Source organism: Hippocampus bargibanti, linkage group LG17, assembly GCF_051943395.1.
Source record: "Hippocampus bargibanti isolate YZ-2025 linkage group LG17, ASM5194339v1, whole genome shotgun sequence".
NCBI classification, from domain to species: Eukaryota; Metazoa; Chordata; class Actinopteri; order Syngnathiformes; family Syngnathidae; genus Hippocampus; species Hippocampus bargibanti.
This window is the reverse complement of record NC_142750.1, coordinates 1,451,923-1,474,282: the sequence shown is the minus strand read 5'-3', so window position 1 is coordinate 1,474,282 and position 22,360 is coordinate 1,451,923. Positions and strand designations below refer to the sequence as shown.

At 40.9% G+C, this 22,360-nt stretch overlaps 1 protein-coding gene across 1 annotated transcript in view; it reads right to left on the bottom strand.

Annotated features, from left to right (window-relative positions):
* Nucleotides 1–22,360, bottom strand: part of s1pr5a (sphingosine-1-phosphate receptor 5a) — a 39,231-nt gene that overhangs the window by 8,962 nt on the left and 7,909 nt on the right. Inside the window, exon 2 of the mRNA XM_089018344.1 lies at nt 8,756–8,871. The gene's annotated coding sequence lies outside the window, so the exon portion shown is untranslated. The remainder of the gene's footprint in view (nt 1–8,755; nt 8,872–22,360) is intronic.

Below are 22,360 nucleotides of genomic sequence, written 5' to 3'. Positions count from 1 at the left end.
TTTTCGGCCAAAAACGCCTTACTATACATGCTCGTTTTTTTCAGCCAAAAACGCCTTACTATACATGGTCGTTTTTTTTTCGTCAAAAAACACCTTACTATACATGGTGGTTTTTTTCAGCCAAAAACGCCTTACTATACATGGTCGTTTTTTTCGTCAAAAAACGCCTTACTATACATGGTCGTTTTTTTCGGCCCAAAACGCCTTACTATACATGGTCATTTTTTTTCGTCAAAAAACGCCTTACTATACATGGTCGTTTTTTTCAGCCAAAAACGCCCTACTATACATGGTCGTTTTTTTCAGCCAAAAACGCCTTACTATACATGGTCGTTTTTTTCGTCAAAAAACGCCTTAATATACATGGTCGTTTTTTTCAGCCCAAAACGCCTTACTATACATGGTCGTTTTTTTCGGCTAAAAACGCCTTACTATACATGGTCAGTTTTTTGGGCAAAAAAATGCCTTACTATACATGGTCGTTTTTTTGGGCCAAAAACGCCTTACTATACATGGTCGTTTTTTTGGGCCAAAAACGCCTTATTATACATGGTCGTTTTTTTGGTCAAAAACGCCTTACTATACATGGTAGTTTTTTCGGTCAAAAACGCCTTACTATACATGGTCGTTTTTTTCGGCTAAAGAGCCTTACTATACATGGTCGTTTTTTTTCGTCAAAAACGCCTTACTATACATGGTCGTTTTTTTGGGCCAAAAAACGCCTTACTATACATGGTCGTTTTTTTCGTCAAAAAACGCCTTACTATACATGGTCGTTTTTTTCAGCCCAAAACGCCTTACTATACATGGTCATTTTTTTTCGTCAAAAAACGCCTTACTATACATGGTCGTTTTTTTCAGCCAAAAACGCCCTACTATACATGGTCGTTTTTTTCAGCCAAAAACGCCTTACTATACATGGTCGTTTTTTTCGTCAAAAAACGCCTTAATATACATGGTCGTTTTTTTCAGCCCAAAACGCCTTACTATACATGGTCGTTTTTTTCGGCTAAAAACGCCTTACTATACATGGTCAGTTTTTTGGGCAAAAAAATGCCTTACTATACATGGTCGTTTTTTTGGGCCAAAAACGCCTTACTATACATGGTCGTTTTTTTGGGCCAAAAACGCCTTATTATACATGGTCGTTTTTTTGGTCAAAAACGCCTTACTATACATGGTAGTTTTTTTCGGTCAAAAACGCCTTACTATACATGGTCGTTTTTTTTCGGCTAAAGAGCCTTACTATACATGGTCGTTTTTTTTCGTCAAAAACGCCTTACTATACATGGTCGTTTTTTTGGGCCAAAAAACGCCTTACTATACATGGTCGTTTTTTTTCCCGCCAAAAACGCCTTACTATACATGGTCGTTTTTTCTCGTCAAAAAACGCCTGACTATACATTGTCGTTTTTTTTCGTCAAAAACGCCTTACTATACATGGTCGTTTTTTTCCGTCAAAAACGCCTTACTATACATGGTCATTTTTTTTCAGCAAATAAAAGCCTTACTATACATGGTGGTTTTTTTGGGCCATAAACGCCTTACTATACATGGTCATTTTTTTTGTCAAAAAACGCCTTACTACACATGGTCGTTTTTTTCGTCCAAAAACGCCTTACTATACATGGTCGGTTTTTGGGCCAAAAACGCCTTACTATATATGGTCGTTTTTTTTTCGGCCATAAACGCCTTACTTTACATGGTCGTTTTTTTCAGCCAAAAACGCCTTATTATACATGGTCGTTTTTTTGGGCCAAAAAATGCCTTACTATACATGGTCGTTTTTTTCGGCCAAAAACGCCTTACTATACATGGTGTGTTTTTTTGGGCAAAAAAATGCCTTACTATACATGGTCGTTTTTTTGGGCCAAAAACGCCTTACTATACATGGTCGGTTTTTTGGGCAAAAAAATGCCTTACTATACATGGTCGTTTTTTTTTGTCAAAAAAACGCCTTACTATACATGGTAGTTTTTTTGGGCCAAAAACGCCTTACTATACATGGTCGGTTTTTTGGGCAAAAAAATGCCTTACTATACATGGTCGTTTTTTTGGGCCAAAAACGCCTTACTATACATGGTAGTTTTTTTGGGCCAAAAACGCCTTACTATACATGGTCGTTTTTTTGGGCCAAAAACGCCTTACTATACATAGTCGGTTTTTTGGGCAAAAAAATGCCTTATTATACAGGGTCGTTTTTTTTTCGTCAAAAAACGCCTTACTATACATGGTGGTTTTTTTGGGCCATAAACGCCTTACTATACATGGTCATTTTTTTTGTCAAAAAACGCCTTACTACACATGGTCGTTTTTTTCGTCCAAAAACGCCTTACTATACATGGTCGGTTTTTGGGCCAAAAACGCCTTACTATATATGGTCGTTTTTTTTCGGCCATAAACGCCTTACTTTACATGGTCGTTTTTTTCAGCCAAAAACGCCTTATTATACATGGTCGTTTTTTTGGGCCAAAAAATGCCTTACTATACATGGTCGTTTTTTTCGGCCAAAAACGCCTTACTATACATGGTGTGTTTTTTTGGGCAAAAAAATGCCTTACTATACATGGTCGTTTTTTTGGGCCAAAAACGCCTTACTATACATGGTCGGTTTTTTGGGCAAAAAAATGCCTTACTATACATGGTCGTTTTTTTTTGTCAAAAAAACGCCTTACTATACATGGTAGTTTTTTTGGGCCAAAAACGCCTTACTATACATGGTCGGTTTTTTGGGCAAAAAAATGCCTTACTATACATGGTCGTTTTTTTGGGCCAAAAACGCCTTACTATACATGGTAGTTTTTTTGGGCCAAAAACGCCTTACTATACATGGTCGTTTTTTTGGGCCAAAAACGCCTTACTATACATAGTCGGTTTTTTGGGCAAAAAAATGCCTTATTATACAGGGTCGTTTTTTTTTCGTCAAAAAACGCCTTACTATACATGGTCGTTTTTTTCAGCCAAAAACGCCTTACTATACATGGTCGTTTTTTCTCGTCAAAAAACGCCTTACTATACATGGTCGTTTTTTTTCGTCAAAAACGCCTTACTATACATGGTCGTTTTTTTTCGTAAAAAAACGCCTTACTATACATGGTCGTTTTTTTTAGCCAAAAACGCCTTACTATACATGGTCGTTTTTTCTCGTCAAAAAACGCCTTACTATACATGGTCGTTTTTTTTCGTCAAAAACGCCTTACTATACATGGTCGTTTTTTTTCGTTAAAAAACGCCTTACTATACATGGTCGTTTTTTTCAGCCAAAAACGCCTTACTATACATGGTCGTTTTTTTCCCGCCAAAAACGCCTTACTATACATGGTCGTTTTTTTCCCGCCAAAAACGCCTTACTATACATGGTCGTTTTTTTCGGCCAAAAACGCCTTACTATACATGGTTGTTTTTTATTGGGTGAAAACTGGTCATTTTATAAATGGTTTTCACCTGGTTTCGAACCCTGGACTGTCCTGCTGTTATGCTGACATCTTCACCAGTGGACCACAATGGCAGTGCTGTACCATGGAGAGCAATACCAATCCAAGAGTGTTTTACTATACATGGTCGTTTTTTCCGGGCAAAAACGCCTTACTATAGATGGTCGTTTTTTTCGGCCAAAAATGCCTTACTATACATGGTCGTTTTTTTTCGTCAAAAAACGCCTTACTATACATGGTCGTTTTTTTTCGTCAAAAAACGCCTTACTATACATGGTCGTTTTTTTCGGTCAAAAACGCCTTACTATACATGGTCGTTTTTTTCAGCCAAAAACGCCTTACTATACATGGTCGTTTTTTCTCGTCAAAAAACGCCTTACTATACATGGTCGTTTTTTTTTCGTCAAAAAACGCCTTACTATACAAGGTCGTTTTTTTTTGCAAAAAAAACGCCTTACTATACATGGTCGTTTTTTTCGGCTAAAAACGCCTTACTATACATGGTCGTTTTTTTCAGCCAAAAACGCCTTATTATACATGGTCGTTTTTTTGGTCAAAAACGCCTTACTATACATGGTAGTTTTTTCGGTCAAAAACGCCTTACTATACATGGTCGTTTTTTTCGGCTAAAAAGCCTTACTATACATGGTCGTTTTTTTCTCGTCAAAAACGCCTTACTATACATGGTCGTTTTTTTTCGGCAAAAAAAACGCCTTACTATACATGGTCGTTTTTTTCGGCTAAAAACGCCTTAATATACATGGTCGTTTTTTTCTGCTAAAAACGCCTTACTATACATGGTCGTTTTATTCGGCTAAAAACGCCTTACTATACATGGTCGTTTGTTTTCGGCTAAAAACGCCTTACTATACATGGTCGTTTTTTTTCGTCAAAAAACGCCTTACTAGACATGGTCGTTTTTTTTGGCCAAAAATGCCTTACTATACATGGTCGTTTTTTTTCGTCAAAAAACGCCTTACTATACATGGTCGTTTTTTTCGGCCAAAAACGCCTTACTATACATGGTCGTTTTTTTCCCGCCAAAAAAGCCTTACTATACATGGTCGTTTTGTTCGTCAAAAAACGCCTTACTATACATGGTCATTTTTTTTCGGCAAATAAAAGCCTTACTATACATGGTCGTTTTTTTGGGCCAAAAAATGCCTTACTATACATGGTCGTTTTTTTTGGCTAAAAACGCCTTACTATACATGGTCGTTTTTTTCTGCTAAAAATGCCTTACTATACATGGTCGTTTTTTTCTGCTAAAAACGCCTTACTATACATGGTCGTTTTATTCGGCTAAAAACGCCTTACTATACATGGTCGTTTTTTTTCGTCAAAAAACGCCTTACTATACATGGTCGTTTTTTTTCGGCAAAAAACGCCTTACTATACATGGTCGTTTTTTTTGGCCAAAAATGCCTTACTATACATGGTTGTTTTTTTTCGTCAAAAAACGCCTTACTATACATGGTCGTTTTTTTCTGTCAAAAACGCCTTACTATACATGGTCGTTTTTTTCGGCCAAAAACGCCTTACTATACATGGTCGTTTTTTTTCGGCCAAAAACGCCTTACTATACATGGTCGTTTTTTTTTCGTCAAAAAACGCCTTACTATACATGGTCGTTTTTTTCGGCTAAAAACGCCTTACTATACATGGTCGTTTTTTTTCGTCAAAAAACGCCTTACTATACATGGTCGTTTTTTTTCGTCAAAAAACGCCTTACTATACATGGTCGTTTTTTTTCGGCAAAAACGCCCTACTAGACATGGTCGTTTTTTTCGGCCAAAAATGCCTTACTATACATGGTCGTTTTTTTTCGGCAAAAACGCCCTACTAGACATGGTCGTTTTTTTCGGCCAAAAATGCCTTACTATACATGGTCGTTTTTTTTCGTCAAAAAACGCCTTACTATATATGGTCGTTTTTTTTCGTCAAAAAACGCCTTACTATACATGGTCGGTTTTTTTCGGCAAAAAACGCCTTACTATACATGGTCGTTTTTTTTGGCCAAAAATGCCTTACTATACATGGTTGTTTTTTTTCGTCAAAAAACGCCTTACTATACATGGTCGTTTTTTTTCGGCAAAAACGCCCTACTAGACATGGTCGTTTTTTTCGGCCAAAAATGCCTTACTATACATGGTCGTTTTTTTTCGTCAAAAAACGCCTTACTATACATGGTCGTTTTTTTTCATCAAAAAACGCCTTACTATACATGGTCGTTTTTTTCTGTCAAAAACGCCTTACTATACATGGTCGTTTTTTTCAGCCAAAAACGCCTTACTATACATGGTCGTTTTTTTCAGCCAAAAACGCCTTACTATACATGGTCGTTTTTTTCTGTCAAAAACGCCTTACTATACATGGTCGTTTTTTTCGGCAAAAAAAACGCCTTACTATACATGGTCGTTTTTTTTCGTCAAAAAACGCCTTACTATACGTGGTCGTTTTTTTCGGCCAAAAACGCCTTACTATACATGGTCGTTTTTTTCGGCCAAAAATGCCTTACTATACATGGTCGTTTTTTTTCGTCAAAAAACGCCTTACTATACATGGTCGTTTTTTTCGGCCAAAAACGCCTTACTATACATGGTCGTTTTTTTTCGTCAAAAAACGCCTTACTCTACATGGTCGTTTTTTTCGGCTAAAAACGCCTTACTATACATGGTCGTTTTTTTTGGGCAAAAAAGTCTTACTGTACATGATGTTTTTTTGTTCTCAGGCTAAAAATGCCTTCCTATACATGGTCGTTTTTTTTCGTCAAAAAACGCCTTACTATACATGGTCGTTTTTTTCAGCCAAAAACGCCTTACTATACATGGTCGTTTTTTTCCCGCCAAAAACGCCTTACTATACATGGTCGTTTTTTTCAGCCAAAAACGCCTTACTATACATGGTCGTTTTTTTTCGGCAAAAAAAACGCCTTACTATACATGGTCGTTTTTTTCTGCTAAAAACGCCTTACTATACATGGTCGTTTTATTCGGCTAAAAACGCCTTACTATACATGGTCGTTTGTTTTCGGCTAAAAACGCCTTACTATACATGGTCGTTTTTTTTCGTCAAAAAACGCCTTACTAGACATGGTCGTTTTTTTTGGCCAAAAATGCCTTACTATACATGGTCGTTTTTTTTCGTCAAAAAACGCCTTACTATACATGGTCGTTTTTTTCGGCCAAAAACGCCTTACTATACATGGTCGTTTTTTTCCCGCCAAAAAAGCCTTACTATACATGGTCGTTTTTTTGGGCCATAAACGCCTTACTATACATGGTCGTTTTGTTCGTCAAAAAACGCCTTACTATACATGGTCATTTTTTTTCGGCAAATAAAAGCCTTACTATACATGGTCGTTTTTTTGGGCCAAAAAATGCCTTACTATACATGGTCGTTTTTTTCGGCTAAAAACGCCTTACTATACATGGTCGTTTTTTTCTGCTAGAAAATGCCTTACTATACATGGTCATTTTTTTCTGCTAAAAACGCCTTACTATACATGGTCGTTTTATTCGGCTAAAAACGCCTTACTATACATGGTCGTTTTTTTTCGTCAAAAAACGCCTTACTATACATGGTCGTTTTTTTTTCGGCAAAAAACGCCTTACTATACATGGTCGTTTTTTTTGGCCAAAAATGCCTTACTATACATGGTTGTTTTTTTTCGTCAAAAAACGCCTTACTATACATGGTCGTTTTTTTTCGGCAAAAACGCCCTACTAGACATGGTCGTTTTTTTCGGCCAAAAATGCCTTACTATACATGGTCGTTTTTTTTCGTCAAAAAACGCCTTACTATACATGGTCGTTTTTTTTCGTCAAAAAACGCCTTACTATACATGGTCGTTTTTTTCTGCAAAAACACCTTACTATACATGGCCGTTTTGTGGCCAAAAACGCCTTACTGGTGGTTTTTTTTTTCCCGCAAAAGACACCTTACTATATATACATGGTCGTTTTTTTGGGCAAAAAAGTCTTACTGTACATGATGTTTTTTTGTTCTCAGGCTAAAAATGCCTTCCTATACGTGGTCGTTGTCGTTGCTCCCAGACTTTTCTGGGAATCCTGGAAATAGAACGTCGATGTCAGCTTTTGTCAGCCGCACGCTTTTTACGTGCAAGCAGCTGCGTTGGTCAATGACCTCAGCTCTCGCTCCCAATATGGCAAGAAAGGAGAAAAGGTCGCATTGCCTTGATTCCCCGGCGGTCTCACAAACGCGTACAAACAACACAATTGAGGTTGCTTGTTCTCTTGCTTCTTTTTTGAGAACCAAAACAAACGCGCTTCCTGATGTGAAAGTGCTCGTTTTGCACCCGGGCCCGTTTTTGTTAGCGCGATGTCGTATGCATTCTCTTTCTTTCTTCATCATCATCAAAAATCAGTCGATGTTGGCGAAAAGAGGCGAAGCTCAGAAGTTAAAGGACAACCGACACCACCGGACAAAGTTGCGGCCATAATTTGTCAGCGTTCACTCAACCCGGTAGTAACTCAAATAGATAGAAAGCTAACTAGCTAGCAGATAAGTAGCTAATAATAATAATACATTTCATTTCTAAGTGCCTTTTAAAACTCTCAAGGTCACTTTACAGTCACAGGATCAGTTTTTCTGTGGGTGAGCAGCGACAGCCACAGGCGGCAGCGTTCACTCAACCAGGAAGTAACTCAAATAGATAGAAAGCTAACTAGCTAGCTGATAGATAGCTAATAATAATAATAATACATTTCAATTGAAAGCGCCTTTCAAAACTCTCAAGGTCACTTTACAGTCACAGGATCAGTTTTTCTGTGGGTGAGCAGCGACAGCCACAGGCGGCAGCGTTCACTCAACCAGGAAGTAACTCAAATAGATAGAAAGCTAACTAGCTAGCTGATAGATAGCAAATAATAATACATTTCAATTGAAAGCGCCTTTCAAAACTCTCAAGGTCACTTTCCAGTCACTGGATCAGTTTTTCTGTGGGTGAGCAGCGACAGCCACAGGCGGCAGCGTTCACTCAACCAGGAAGTAACTCAAATAGATAGAAAGCTAACTAGCTAGCTGATAGATAGCAAATAATAATACATTTCAATTGAAAGCGCCTTTCAAAACTCTCAAGGTCACTTTCCAGTCACTGGATCAGTTTTTCTGTGGGTGAGCAGCGGCAGCCACACGCACCACGTTCAATAACTCAACTCATTTAATACTCGTTGCTTCCGACCAAAACGAACTCTACCGCGAAGCAGCCTTCTGACTTTAAGTGCATGCGTGTGCGACAGACCGTTGACAGAGAAATTTTAAAGCTGTGGTTTTTCTCCAGCTTTTACTTTGATACATACCGGGGTGTGCAGAACCTTAAAACGTTCTGCGGAGTGGCGACCACTTCTAGCAGGGGTGGGCGATTCGGTTCCTCAAGGAGGGGGCTGGGGGGGTCGCCCATCCGGATCATTTGAATCTGTGGTTTTCAAGGAGAGAGATAGGTTTCTTACACTGCATTGAATGTGTCAAGGAAATTATTAGCTAGCTACCGTATCTATTAGCGACATGGCTAGCTTGCTATTAGCTATCTATTCGCTAGCTATTAGCTATTTCGCTAGGTATTCGCTAGCTATTAGCTATCTATCTGTATATCTATTCACTATATGGCTGTCTTGCTCGCTAGCTTTCTATCTATTTGGGTGACTTCCGGGGTGTGTGAGCGCTGGCGCGTGTGGCTGCCGCTGCTCACCCACAGGGGAACTGGTCCTGTGATTGTGGAGTGACCTTGGGAGTTTTGAAAGGTGCTTGGAAATTAAATGTATTATTATTATTATTATTATATTAGTATTATTATTGTTATTATTGTGCTGGGGGTTCCCAATGAATTGTTTAGTGAGCTGATGTGATCTATTAGCTAGCTAACAGGCTATTTAGCTATCTGGCTGGATATCTAGCGAGCAATCTATTAGCTATCCATTAGCTATCTTTTAGCTAGTTAGCTAGCTTTCTATCTATTTCAGTTACTTCTGGGTTGAGTGAACGCTGTCGTGTGTGGCTGCCGCTGCTCACCCACAGATCCTGTGACTCTAAAGTGAAATTGAGAGTTTTGAAAGGCACTTATAAATGAAATGTATAATTATGATTATGATGATGATTATTTTTATTTATGATTATGATTATTATTACACAAGCAAAAACGAATCCATGTTAAGAGCAACGTCATGTTAAACTTCATTTACGCGATAATGCCTTTTGTTTGTTTTTCATTTCACAGACAGATTTGCTAACTTGTCGCCAAATGAGGCGACCAAATTGCCAATTTTGCCGACTGACGCCTCCTGCTGGGGACTGTCTTCCAACTCAACGTAGGAAAATTAATTTCATAAAGCCGAGCAAGTATGCCCGCCCCCGTTTCCCCACATAGGCAAGCCATTATATACCTGATGATGACATTGGTGTAAAACTGCGAGTGTTAACTTGTGATGTCACTTTCTTTCCATGTCATTGAACCCTCGTGTCACGTTTTCCTCTATCGCGGCTTTGTATGGATTCACGTCAGACTCGTCCCCCCCCCCCCCCACACCAAAAAAAAAAAAATAAAAAAAATCTGCCGCATTTGAGCATTTCAACGACAACCCTTCACCTATGCCCCCCCCCCCCCACACTCCTACACTATCCGATAAGGCCTGAATAGAGTGTTAGTTTCGGTTTCTAGGCATGAAGGTGTCACGTCGGGGTCACCCTCGAGTTGGCTTGTGCATTTTTCTCCCACACTTTTCAGCGTCAGATTTGAACACGTAATTTTTTTTTCTTTTTAATGAAAGCACGTTTTGTTCATACAGAAGCACGTTGGGATGAGTTTGAAGGGAAAAAAAGGGAAAAAGGCAGTTCTCACAGTGGGCAATGGGAGGACATTTGAGCAAGGACAAAGGCTGGGGGGGGGGGGGGGGGGGGGGGGGGGGCTGGAGGGTCACAGGCTCAGGAGAAACGAACAGAGAGAGATTGAGGCGATTTTTGCAAACTTCCTTCTTTTCCACTCAAAAGCGTCATGGCCGTGAAGACTTCAAGGGCATTCGACTTTTTTTTACCAACATTTGGCTTTGAAACATTCTACAATGTGATAGAGCGAGAAAGAGAGACATAGAAAGACATAGAAAGATAGATTCAATAGCTAGCTAGCTAGCTAGCTGACAGATATATATTTGACAGTTAGCTAGCTAGTTAGCTGACAGATATATATTTGAAAGTTAGCTAGCTAGCTATCGAGCTAGCTAGATAGAGAGAGACAGATAGATTCAATAGCTAGCTAGCTAGCTGACAGATATATATTTGACAGTGAGCTAGCTAGTTAGCTGACAGATATATATTTGACAGTTAGCTAGCTAGCTAGATAGAGAGAGACAGATAGATTCAATAGCTAGCTAGCTAGCAGATATATATTTGACAGCTACCCAGCCAGCTAGATAGAGAGACAGATAGATTCAATAGCTAGCTAGCTGACAGATATATATTTCACAGTTAGCTAGCTAGTTAGCTGACAGATATATATTTGAAAGTTAGCTAGAAAGCTAGCTAGATAGTGAGAGACAGATAGATTCAATAGCTAGCTAGCTGACAGATATATATTTGACAGCTATCGAGCTAGCTAAATAGAGACAGATAGATGCAATAGCTAGCAAGCTAGCTGACAGATATATATTTGACAGTTAGCTAGCTAGCTAGATAGATAGATAGATAGATAGATAGATAGATAGATAGATAGATAGATAGAGAGATAGATAACAGTAGATTTGTTTATGAATCACTGACTGAATGAGTGCCCCCCCCCCCCATTTTTGAAAATGGCGATTTTCGACATTTTCTTTTTTTTTTTGGCATCGTACGAACCAAATTTTTTTGTGTAAACTTTGTCGAGGCAAAGTTGCACCAAGTCACTCCGCCTGTAAATCCATCCAGGCAAATGTTAGCGTCTATGTTATCCCAGCGCTAAACTTGGCAGCATTTGACAAAAAACTGCGGTCAACTCGTTTCCCGTGACCGTTTGCAAAGTATTTTGGGATTGCACGCAGCTGCATGTGTGCAAATCCTTTCGCTTTTTATTTATTTATTTTTGGTTTTCTTTCAAACTGAGAGCCTGACTTCTTTTTTTTTGTTGTTGTTTTTTTTAACGTTGTGGCATTTTTCATTGGAGGGTCGCAACGTGTTAAAAAAGAAGAGGCCGTATGCAAATTGTAGACTTCCTCTTTCTCATGGGGCCCAATGTTCTTTCTTTTCAAGCGCTGTTTTTCTCAAGCGCTTTGTATGCCCATTCCACCGGGGGCTCCCACAAGCCTAAATGCCCACCCCCTCACCAAACCACCCCCCCCCCCTCCCGGTGGGAGCATCAATAGCCCTCGCGAATGTGTTGGTGGGCCCGCGAAGGGGGAAAACTGCCGCTTGGGCTCATTCCCACCGGCCGGGCAACCGAGCCCATCCTGCACTTAAAGGACAAGCGACACCTCCGGACAAGTTGCGTCCATCATTTGTAAAATCACTTCAAATGACTTCTACTGAGCACATTTGACAAAGATTCCACCGCGTATAGCTAGATTTGACCTTTTAAGACTCGCACTGAATATTCATGAAGTCTTGTTTTTGAGTTGGGGACTATGCCCTACGTGACGTCACGGAGGGAACGCCCCTGACCGAGAAAGCGACACACAATGCATTTTGGGTACTTTTTTTTGTCGGAAAACACCATGTTGATGGCGAAATTAGAAGGAAAACTACATAAATAACGTGATGGTGAATCGTTGTGTGTCGCAGCCAATTGCGCTAACACGCATAAAGAAGGTGTAAGTTGACACAAATTCCCAGCGGACAAATCAAACGGAGCTTGTGCGCCACCTTGTGCATTTTCAGGGATGCTACATTGGAGTCCAGACGGCTTGAATTGATACGGAAGGACTTCTTTCATCGATGGCAAACATGTATGTTTTCCTCTTCAGAACTATTTGAATCATATTCATAACTGGATGAGTAACAAGAAAGCATCTTCCCCGAACAATGAATCCATTGTTTTGATTCTGGTGCAAGGCAGTTTGGAGTATCCTGACGTGACGTCACGAACAAGGGGGCGGGACTTAATGAATCCGCCCAATTCCAAGCTCATTTTGTGGCAGTTTTTGGGACACTTGAAGTCATTTTTTATTGGTGTTTTGCATTTGACTAAAAATATCAGCTTGCATGTTTTCGGTATTTTAGATTCTATAAAACATTTTTTTCTGATGTCAGTTAGGAAAGAAAAAAATGGTGTCAGTTGTCTTTTAATACTTTGCAACAATGCTTTTTTTTTGTTTTTGCGATTATTCGTCTTATTGTGTTTCAAGTTGTAAAAAATGGGGCAGGCAACTTTCTGGCTGGGCAGGCAACTTTTCAGAGTTGTCAACCATGGTGTCCGCTAACTTTTTGTCATGAGTTTCAGACACTTTCAATGAATAAATCAAATAAAAATGCGTGCGAACGTCGTGAGGAAAACCGGCCGAACAGGTTGTTTGTTTTTGGCATTCGATAACGCGGATGATCCGCCGAGTCAATTACTCAACGTCAACGTCGGTTTTTGCGCTTTTATTGGGCCGCACATTCTCATGTTCTGCAAGGCATTCAGAAACTAGCTTAGCCAAACGTGCGCGCGCAGCCGTACGCGCATTTCATGAGACCGTGCGTGTTTACACACGTCAGAAAACGCAACGTGAGAGCCCACCTGTTGAACTTGATTCTTTTTGATATATATATATATATATATTTTTTTTTATTTTGTTGTTGTTGCAACGGACACACAAAAGCCGTTACGTCAGATGGAGCAAATGACATGTTTTGGCAAGTCGTGAGGGTCGTGTGCGCCGCGAAGGGGAAAACACGAATTGTCAGATTTCTCATTTAGTTCCTCATTCAATGTAGGCCCATTTTTCTCTGAAAAAATATTATAATAAAATTAATAGCAACAACAACAATACTACTACTACTACTACTACTACCACTACTACTACTACTACTACTACTAATAATAATAATAATAATAATGCATGTAGGTGATGTTATGTCAAGGCTGATGCATGGCGTGAGCAAATATTTCGCCGGACGCCGCTAGTGCAAATTACCTATTCCACTAGCGGCTAATATCCAGTCTCTAGTAGCTCGTTGCTAGTAGCAAGTAGCTAATAGCTAGTATCTTGTAGCTACATTAGTAGCTTGTAGTTACATTAGTAGCTTGTACCTAGTAGCTTGTAGCTAGTGGTGAGTAGCTAATAGCTACTCATGCCTAACTACTAGATACTTGCTAGTAGCTAGGTAGCCGCAGCTTCATTTAAGTCAACCAGCTCGTGAGCTAACAGGACCGTCTGTGTTTTTTTTTTAATATCCATCTGTCCATCCATCCATCCATCCATCCATCCATCTATTCATGTATTGATTTATGTATTTATGTATTTATTTACTTAGTTATTTATTCGTTTATTCATTCCTTCATTTATTCATGTATTGTTCATTGTTTTTCCTCGATGAATACACTTGTGCACTAATCCTGTTGATGAATTAAATAAAAATAAAAATAAATAAATAAATAAATAAATAAATAAATAAATAAATACATAAATAAATAAATACATAAATAAATAAATAAATAAATACAATATTATTTTGTCCAATAAAGGTAAATATGAAAATCTATTGGATCTTGATTCCGGGTGCTGTCAGTAGGCCTGCAACTGAGTGCTTCCAAGTACGCTAACACCGAAGATGGGGAAGTGGGGACACCCTGGACACAACTCACTCGGGGGCTTGTGCCGCTTGGATCCGAAACCATGTGAACTATCCGACCCTGAAAACCCAAACAGGACTTTGAGTCTGCGGGTTTTGGCGCTGGGACGTCGCTTGCGGTGGACTCGGATTCACTTTCCTGCTCCGAGCGAGCCAAAAACGACCTCATTTGTACACTTTGCAAGCAGAACGATTTGCACATTTGTTGATATTGCTTGAGTGGCGTCCAGTGGCGTCCAGTGGCGTCCAGTTCCCGGCCGCTGTTTATTTGGATGAGCTGTCGGACCGGGAAGGGAAAGTCGTGTCACTGGAGGGAAAGGTCATTTGTTTGAACATATGCTATCTGTTTCCGTCGTGATGAGCCTGCTGACATTCTTTGTTTTCACTCATTAGAAACGCCACCGGTGTCCTCGTCTTGCTTTCATTCCGTCCAATTACAGTAATACCTCAGTTTACAAACCTCCTGGCTTACAAACTTTTCGGTTTACGAACGTTAAATTTATGAAAAATTTAACTTGGCATACAAACTATTTTTTGGGATACACACGGAGCGCCACAATGAGTGATGTGCCGTTCGCGAACGAGCCCGTTCTCCGAACAAGAAAATGGCAGCCAACTTGTTTTTTTGTCCTATATTCCCCACCCCCAGTCTGACGTGATTGGTCAAGAACGCAGCAGTGAGGGGAGGTGGTTTTAAACATTAAAGAGACAGGCAGACGACAGAGAGAGAGTGACAAAATGGATGGAAAACAGTGAAATTTGGACTTGTTTCAACTTTGATAGTTAAAAGACAGAGTATAGACTGCAAGGTTAAAATTCCCATCAATCAGGTTCCACAAATAACCCGCACAAGCCATCTGTACACTTGCAAAGAGCTATCAACCCAGCTAAACAGAACACAATTGATGAGGAACAAGGTAAAATTATCGCAGAGAAAAGTGATCATTCCTCAAGATGGTGAAAGAAGAAGGCTACGTTCCTCATCAAGGGTTTAATGTTGATAAAACCGGCCACTCCATTCCATCAAGCCGTCAACGACCATCATAAAGGTAAATAAGACCACTTTATTGTACAGTATAGTTTATTTATTTAATTATAATACCACAGCGCATTTATTATACATAAAATAAGGTATATTTTGTGTAATTTTAAGGCTTAGAAAATTAGAAAATTATGTTTTAAGGGGACCTGGGAACGGATTATTCTCATTTTAATGGTTTCCTATGGGAAAAAGTTTTTGGGGATACACACTTTTTCGCCTTACACACACTGTCTGGGAAGCAAATAAGCTCGTAAGCCAAGGTCTCACTGTATCCTTTCTCCTTCTCCATTGAGTCACATGTTTATTCACCCCCATTGTGGTTTTAGGCAGCCCCCCCCCCATCCTGATAACCAGAGAGATAATTGCAGGTTTGGATCCAAATGAGGTTTTTGGCCATCTGATGTGCTGCTTTTTGTTGAAAACGAAGCCCTTTTTTTTTTGCGGAAAACCTTCAGGCAGATGCTTGATTGAAGCGAACCAGAACGAGGCAGTCGATCGAGGTGGGGTTTTTTTTTTCTCTTTCCTTTTGAATTCCGCCAGCTGTAAAAGATGTTCCCGCTGCCATGTGTGCGTTGTTAGGATTCAAGTATTGGCCTTGACAAGCAACGGCGGAGAAAGCGCCACGTCTGGATGACATATGTCGGGGGAGGCCATTGAGGCGGAGGAATGGCTATGAAGTGCCGAGGTCAGCGGTCGCCGTTCTCCCACAGTCGCCAGCGATCACTCAACCCAAAATAACTCAAATAGATAGAAAGCTAGCTAATAGATAACTAATAGATAGATAGATATAGATAGTTAGATAGCGAATAGATAGTGAATAGATAGCTAGCTAGGTAGCCACCTTTTCCAAACTCTACGTAAAATTGTAAAATGCGCTCAGTAGAAGTCATTTGAAGGGATTTTACAAACAATGGACGCAACTTGTCCGGAGGTGTCGGTTGTCCTTTAAAGGCAAACAAAACTTTAAAGGCTTATAAACGCACGTGTACGTGTTTATGTGTCTCCACGTGTGCGCATGGTGGCAAAACTCCATCTCAGTTGGAATCCAAAGCGCAGGTCGAGCTTACGTGCTAACGCACGCTAGCGCGTCGTTTTCATCTGCGGGCAAACAATGGCTGCCACTGAGTCACGCCGTCGGCGCATTGAACACAGACAATGACGCTTCATGCGAGCATGAAAGCCCAAAAGCGGCAGAATGCCAAATGGCCCAGGATGGCGTGAACCGGCGTCAACCAGCCCCCCCCCCCCCCAAAAAAAAAAAAAAAAAAAAAAACAAAGAGGACACTTGGACGTTTGTTTGTTGTTATTTGTCCGTGTCCAATTAAAAAGAAGAAGGAAAAAAAAAGAGGAGTGGTCAATTGGTTGAGGCGACATTAGGCAAGAACGCGAGTTGGCCAATAGAAACAATGCCTTCGTTTTATCATTGCGATGCCGTGCAGGGGCAACTTACGTTACTTTTCCGATGAAAATAAAAATTCACGTCTGGTTTTGGGTGGAGCATGTGTTATATTTTGCATGCTGCAAAACATCACACCTCGCCCTGTACTTGTCAGATGACCATTCTCGGGGTTATTGTAGTTGTTGTTTTAACTCATTCACTGCCATTCACAAATTTATTCGGGAATTGAAAATATAACGTAGAGCGCCATTCCTGATTTTTTTTAAATGCTTGGGTGCTGATAAAGTGCTGGCCAGACATCTGGAAATGTTTTTTCTATTCCAATCCATTTGTCCATGTTAGCGCTTTATTACCTAGCTGGCTATCTATTTGCTGTGTATTCGCTAGCTATCTGGCTAGCTATTTGGCTGGCTACCTTGCTTGCTATGTAGCTGGCCATCTATTTGCTATCTATTTGCTGTCTATTAGCTAGCTATCCGGCTGGCTATCCATTTGCTGTCTATTAGCTAGCTATCTGGTTGGCTACCTTGCTTGCTACCTAGCTGGCTATCTATTTGCTGTCTATCTGGCTAGCTGACTATCTAGCTCGCTATATAGTTAGCTATTAAATATCTCACTCGCTATCTATTAGCTATCTAGCTAGCTTTCCATCTATTTGAGTTATTCAGGGTTGAGTGAACGCTGGCGCGTGTGGCTGCCGCTGCTCACCCACAGAAAAACGTATCCTGTGACTGTAAAGTGACCTTAACAGTTTTGAAAGGCGCTTGGAAATGAAATGTATTATTATTATTATTATTGAATGTTTATGTAGTCCCAAAAGCCAATATTCTGTGGGTTTTGAAATTCGAGTGAGAATGACAAAAACCCTGGCACGGGAGTGGACACATGTTTGCACATCGTCTGGCAGTGATTAACACGTGTCGTTAACACGAGTGCCAGAATAGGCAAAAACCGCCATCCACAATGTCAATCAAACGTCAACATGATTTTTCAGACTGTACATATAAGTGAGCGGCCGGGAAGTGAATGCGCTCTAAATCCTTTTTCTGAGAAAACGACTGCACCAATCACCAGCGGCGTCATTTTGCACAAATGCCCACTGGAATTCTTCTGAGCCGACATGAAAGACGAGAAAGGGGAAGAAAAGGAAGTTGTAGCACTTCTCGCCAAGCATTTTCACAGGAAGTTATTATTTACCAGTTGCGCTCGGTCTGTGAAGGGGTCGTCACAGACTAAGCGGTTTCTACATGTTGTTAGCTTAGCATAACACACTCGCTCTCGTTCCCAGTGGGGGACATTTGGAGAGCGCAAAAATAGCAATTTACACATCATGCAAAGCTCAAATGCAGTTTTATGCCCCCCCAAAATAATTATACTGTACAATCAAAACTCGGCTTTCGAACGTCTCGCTTCTTGTCCAATTCGGTTTTTGAGCAAAAATTGCGTTTTTTTTAATGACTTGGATTACAACCGAAATTGGGTGCTTGACCAAACCGAGCGCACCTGAATGCACCACTCCACTCCCCCTCCTCTTCCTTGTACGTCACTTCCTGGTGTCGCGCCTCATTGTGACCGACGCGTTTGTATTGTCAAATAAAGTTTTTAGAGTGAAATTTAAAATTGCATTTTCTGTGTAGCTCTCTCTCTCTTGTTTCTATTTATAATTTTATTCTATTTGTGATTGTATTTTATTTATTAATGTACCTATGCTTGTCTGTGACTGTAAAGTGTCCTTGAGAGCTTTGAAAGGCACTTAAAATGTCATGTATTATTATTATTATTATTATTATTATTATTATTATTATTATTATTATTATATGTCACATCCTGATGTCGTGTCTCATTGTGACCGACACGTTTGTGTTGTTGAATAAAGTTTTTAGAGTGATATCTTGGTTTTTAAACGTCTCGCTTTTCGTCCAATTCGGTTTTCAAACAAAAATTGTGGGTTTTTATGACTTGGTCTACAACTGAAAATCGGTTCTTGACCAAAACGAGCGCACCTGAATGGACCACTCCACTCCCCTTTGCTTCCTTATACATCACTTCCTGGTGTCGTCTCATTGTGACCTACGGTTTATCCTTGTGTAGCGTTCCATTGTGAGCAGGCGTGTTTGTATTTTTCAATCACGATTTCAAAAAAAAAAAAAACAGACATTGATGACAATGATTATCAAGGGAAATGTTTTTGTTTTTCTACGAAATTGGTTTTCAAACAGGTTTCTGGAACGGATTATGGTTGAAAACCCAGGTTTGACTGACATTGCAAAGAGTTCAGCTCTAAAAGGGGACCAAGCGGTTGTCCTCAAAATCCCCTTCACAAAACAATGCTGGGTTCCTTGCGTGTTTGTCGATAAGCTCAAGTCCCTCGAATCTCAATTAGTGCCGCATTGTTTCAGCCACTGATAGCAGTGACATGCGCCCCCCGCATGTCTAGACAAAGTGATAAAGCTATCTAAATCACTACCCGCGTTTCTTTTCTTTTTTTCTTTTTGGGAGTTAGGCAGAGAGTGAGATTTCTCAGCCCATTGTTTGAAAGACACTCACTGGCCTTGATGGCGGAATTTGGGAGGAGATAAATGTAGCCCAGGAGGAAGTGTGTTTGCGCATCGCTAAAAGCACTTTGGGAAACACACGGCACACCGATGAGGCGATTTCCCGCCATCAGGCAGGAAAAAGGAAAGGTACGTAGTGGAAGTACTGTAAACCAGGCCTGCAGATGAGCGATGGATTACAACAAATTTACGTTCCTGGAGTTGCGCCGAACATTAGTAACATAGTTTAGGGTACGTGTTAAAGTTCTTTGGACAGCCGCGAATGTAAGAAAAGCTCCATGTCGCCATTGATATCGCTGTCCGAGGGACACGCAATGTTGAAGAAAGTTGCAACTGTACACTGTGTCCCCACAAGTATCAAATTGTGAGTATGCACACTGTGTCCCCACAAGGATTTTCAAATCAAATAACGAGTACACACACCATGTCCCCACAAAGATTCTCCAAAAATGGTGGGTACACACACCGTGTCCCCACAAGGGTTCTCAAATCAAATAGTGAGTACACACACCGTGTCCCCACAAGGATTCTCCAAAAATAGTGGGTACACACACCGTGTCCCCACAAGGGTTCTCAAATCAAATAGTGAGTACACACACCGTGTCCCCACGAAGATTCTCAAGAGTACACACACCACATCCCCACAAGAATTCTCAAATCATAAAGTGAATACTCATGCCGTGTCCCCACAAGGATTCTTTACTCAAATAGTGAGTACACACACCGTGTCCCCGCAAGTATTCTCAAATCAAATAGTGAGTATACACACATTGTGTCCCCACAAGGTTTCTCCGATCAAATAGTGAGTTGCCATTTCTGTTCCACACTTTTAAAAAATGTCAAATGATGTGATACAACGTTGGCGACATCCTTTGGAAAAAGGGGGGGAATGCTCAAGCACGCCAACAGCCCCCATGTGCCCCCCCCCCCCCCCAACCCAGTAGGCATACACACACCAGGAACGGCCCGTTATCGCGACTTGTCATCGAAAACTCATATCCTCACATTGTCCCAAAGGAAAGCCGACCTCCCAGCTGGAGATAGAAATGTGTACACCCCCCAACCCAACCCAACCCCCCCCCCTCCCTCCATACTACTTAGAAGACTCCAGAAGCTCAAGGCAGAACTGCACTTTTGAAAACATGCTGGACAAGTCCTTGATATTTTTTGTCCAAATGCCTCTGAAAAAGGGGCACAAACTCGTACTACAGATCAAATGTCCCGTGGTTAAGACGCAAGGCCCCCTTGTAAGAGTCTGACGTTAGCCCTGAGAGGCTAATTCTTTAACTTTGAAAGTATACAATGACTATGCGCTCAAAGAAGTCACCATCCGTTAGCATAATCAAAAGCTAAAATGACAGCATGGTTGCTATTTTAAAAAGCCCTCTCGTGTTGATAGAAGTGGTGTGAACTGAGCGCACCGGTTGTTAGCCATGCGGTCATTTCCGTTTTCAGCCACCGTTCTTAAAAGACACAACAGATCCGCCCAGATCCTCCTGTGGTTTTCATGTCGGGTGGCATCCGGGAACCATTACTTCTTCTGTGAAGAAAAGGTGCCACTCTGGGTCTATCTCGGTCCCACTCTTGGTTTGCGAATCCACAAAACTGCATCTCGGGCAAATGTGTGACAAAATGGAGTTCAAAAGTCTATTTGACAAATAGGGCGGCGAATAGCGGGAAGATGGTGTCCCAAGACATCACCGTTTTGGATCTTTGGCGCTCTAAAAGAGCTAGCTAGCTACCTAGCTGGCTATCTATTTTCTATCTATTTTCTATCTATTAGCTATCTGGCTGACGAGCTAGCTATCTAAGTGGCTACCTATTAGTTATATGGCTAGTTATATAGCTATCTAGCTAGCTATCTGTCTAGCTGGCTATCTATTTGCTCTCTATCAGCTATCTGACTGGATAGATAGCTCTCTAGCTGGCTATCTATTAGTTGTATAGCTATCTAGCTAGCTAGCTGGCTATCTATTTGGTGTCTATCAGCTATCTGGCTGAATAGCTAGCTATCTAAGTGGCTACCTATTAGTTATATGGCTAGTTATACAGCTATCTAGCTGGCTATCTATTAGTTGTATAGCTATCGAGCTGGCTATCTATTTGCTGTCTATCAGCTATCTGGCTGGCTGGCTAGCTCTCTAGCTGGCTATCTATTTGCTGTCTATCAGCTATCTGGCTGGCTGGCTAGCTCTCTAGCTGGCTATCTATTAGTTATATAGCTATCTAGCTCTCTAGCTGGCTATTAGCTATCTATTAGCTAGCTAGCTTTCAGAATCAGAATCAGAATCAGAATACCTTTATTCGTCCCGCAATGGGGAAATTTGCAGTCCACAGCAGCAATTGAAGAGGGATGGGGTTGGGGTGGGAGTGAAAGGATAGAAAACAAGATATTCAAGCATAACAAAATAAAAATGTCAACTGTATACTGTGCAAATGTAGATGTGCAAAAACCGTTCTATAAACAAGACTGTACATAGTGCAGAATCAAGAGATGCATTAAGATATATTGCAACAACCCATATTTACAAGTGTCCAGTTTTTTTTTTTTTTTTTTTTCACATGTGATCATTGGGAATTGTGAAGCCTGACTACTATCTACTTGAAAGACTTCCGGGTTGAGTGAACGCTGGCGCGTGTGGCTGCCGCTGCTCACCCACAGATAAACCGATCCTGTGACTGTAAAGTGACCTTGAGAGTTTGGAAAGGCGCTTATCAATGAAATGGATTATGATTATTCTAAAACGTTCCAACGTTCAAATGGAAGCCACAAAAGGGGGGATGAGATCATGTGATGTTTGCGACATGCTGGAGAAGACGCGTCAAGCGTGGAAGCCTGAGAGATTTGTTAAATTGGCCTTGATGAGAAGCCGAGTTTGGCGGTTGACAATCCGCCATCTTCTCCGCAGATGCTCAGGGGTTACTTTCAAAAGGGAACCTCCCTTCTCCCGTGGTCGCGCGTAGGAGGGAGGTCACCGACCCACCCCTCTCCATTGAGAACGCGAGCTGGCGGGGGGGAAAATAACAGGGCGTGTTAGCCTGAGGGCAACACGCCGGGTGCCACCCTCTAATCACGCCTCGCGTGCCAACAGACCGAGAAAAAAAAACATGGGCTGTACATGTGCGGACAATCAAATGCAAAGACTGCAGGAGATCGCTTAAAGGACAACCG